At 35.0% G+C, this 2556-nt stretch overlaps 1 long non-coding RNA gene across 1 annotated transcript; it reads left to right on the top strand.

Annotated features, from left to right (window-relative positions):
- Positions 1-534: 534 nt before the first annotated feature.
- On the top strand, positions 535-1858 carry LOC130459878 (uncharacterized). Its single transcript, XR_008919589.1, has 3 exons — positions 535-1141; positions 1265-1431; positions 1543-1858. It is a non-coding gene; the product is annotated as an uncharacterized lncRNA (long non-coding RNA).
- Positions 1859-2556: the final 698 nt, after the last annotated feature.

Here is a 2556-nt window from a genome sequence, read left to right as displayed (position 1 = left end):
TAAAAAAGCATTAGAGGAGATGAGTGAGGAAACAAAAACTGCATTGGAAAATATGAGATTTTACAAATTCTACCCCGGGGCTGCACCAGACACCCCTGATGTATCAGGTGTAAAGGTAGGGTACTGATTACCTATTACCTATTTTCGTTGTCTGATGTGACTGATAGATATAGCTACTTAGCTAGCTAACTCTGTTGTCTGATTCAACATCCAATGTTGCCTCTTTTGTTATATGGTGTTATTCTTTTACAGAGTTGTGGCCATTTTATATAATGTTGATTTTAGCTTCTTAATTAGATAGTGAATGCTTCCATTTAGAACTCTTTTCACAATATAGTGAAGTAGCTTATTTAAGTTGATCGTGACACCCCACTGGCCTCACCCTTTTTTGGGTTCAATTATTATTCTTTGGTGGGGGAGGTTGGACCCCTTCTTAGTAGTTTCTTGCAAAGTTGGACTTATAATAAAAATCTGACTAGCTGGGAATTCATTTGATGTATCAGGTGTAAATTGTAAAATTAAGCTGAGTAAAATGTAAAATCTGATTTAGAACCGTGAGGCTAAAACAAACAGTGAAGCTTGTTAGATCCTAAATGCAAACGCACCAGATATCCATATCATCAGCCATCAGGTGACCAAAGCTATCATTTGAAAATATTGTTAGTTATTTCTATGAAATGAGCTTTGGAGTAAAATTCAGTTCGCTTGGTGTGTCGACGCTTTTCTATGCTGAGAGCATCTATCTGTTGGATAAAAGTGTCGAGATATTACTAAAATCTCACGTTCACTGCACGTGATGGTAGCTAAGCAACCCATGACTTCAAATTTTGGGGAAAAAGAAATACCGCCCCCATATAACTCCAATGTTCTCATCAGTTCACATTCAAGCCTAACTTTGTGTCAACTCTACATTGTTGCTGAAAAGTCCTACCTTTCTCACAGATCTACTCTAAAACCTCAATGGAGTTTGAGGTTCTTTCACCCTCTTATTCGTTTATCTACTCACCAATTCTAATTCTTTCACCCTCTTATTCGTTTATCTACTCACCAGTTCTAATTCTTTCACCCCCCTGTCATGTTTTCTTTGTTTTTCTATGAAACTTGTAGTTCTAATTCAGCTATGTGCTCTCAAATTTTAAAGGTTTTCATCCTATCCCTAACTCATTCTTCAAACATTTTACTTCGTATGTTTCATTACTTGTAATTTTTTTAATTTGCTTTAATGTTTTACTTTGTCTGATAAATTCTTATTGCTATTGTGTAGCGCTGAACAAGAAATTTTTGAGATTTTTACCTTGCAACTAAACCTCATGATGACTTCCTACCAAACTTTCCTGTTTCAATGTTTCCCCAAATAACTTTATCTTCAGCTTAGGATATGATGAAACGAATTTTGTTATTCGACTCCCTAATGCTAAAGTCCAAAGATTGGTAAACAATTTGCGTGATTTAATCTCCTCATGTTGTATTTAGTTTCCTTCGTGGTTTTGGTTTCCGACTTATTGTGTACTTATTACATTTTAATTGTATTTTTCTTTGAAGGTTGTCCAACGTGATAAGGTGCAAAAGCAGCATGAAGGCCAAGACAGTTGAGCTACATATGAGCTACTACCATCGATCATCTATATATATATATATATATAGTATATATAGTACATCCTAGCTAGTTAGTTTTTCTAGGTTTTAGTTTTAATTTCTTGGGTTTGATTTATGATGTTGTTTAGGACTGTTTGGTTAGGATTTCGGTTAGTGATATAGATGCATGTATGTTTGGATTCTGGTTAGTAACATACGTGTACGTACTATGAAATTCAACTACTTAAGTTTATGTAAGTTAATTGAAGACCAATTATTCAAAATTCGATCAGGTTTCATTGATCTAGCTTGTGTTGCAGTTATTAAATTTAAAATTTATAATAGGGATGAATATTGTTTTATTATGTATATGTATATTATATATATGAGATACAGGAACATGTACGTGGAATAAAAAGAGCATATATGCGATACACTAATACGTGGAAAAAAAAGCTTATCCAAACAAATGTGGACGCTTTTTGGAGTCGTGTATAAAGCTAATCCAAACTTTTCGACGCTTTGAGGCGTCGAGAACATTAACTAGTTAAAAGGTGGGCATAGCGGGAAAACTATGTTGTCGACAGCAATATAAAAAGTCTGGACGCTTAAAAGCGTCGAGGATCTCGACACTAAAACTGAAATATGGTCCGCAAAAAGCGTCGACAATCTCGACGCCAAAAAGCGTCGAGAAAATTCTCGACTGCAATTTTCTCGACGCTTCTGGAAAGCGTCGATGGCTAAATTCCCGACGCTTTTTGTCGTCGTTAAATGGTCTAAAAAGCGTCTCTAAAGGGCGGGATTTGTAGTAGTGGCTAATGACTTAGATTTGAAATTATTCATCTATGATGGATCAAGGCGAAGCTTAGTACATACTGGGTATTAAGATCTATTTATAAAAGGATCTTAGAATATTGTTTTAGATTAAGTAATGAAATTTACTAAATCAAACATGAAAGACTCCATTGGAGATATTCGATC

This window comes from Spinacia oleracea, chromosome 4, assembly GCF_020520425.1.
Source record: "Spinacia oleracea cultivar Varoflay chromosome 4, BTI_SOV_V1, whole genome shotgun sequence".
Classification (NCBI taxonomy): domain Eukaryota; kingdom Viridiplantae; phylum Streptophyta; class Magnoliopsida; order Caryophyllales; family Amaranthaceae; genus Spinacia; species Spinacia oleracea.
Note: the sequence above shows the minus strand (reverse complement) of the source record. Positions and strands in the feature narration are given on the sequence as shown.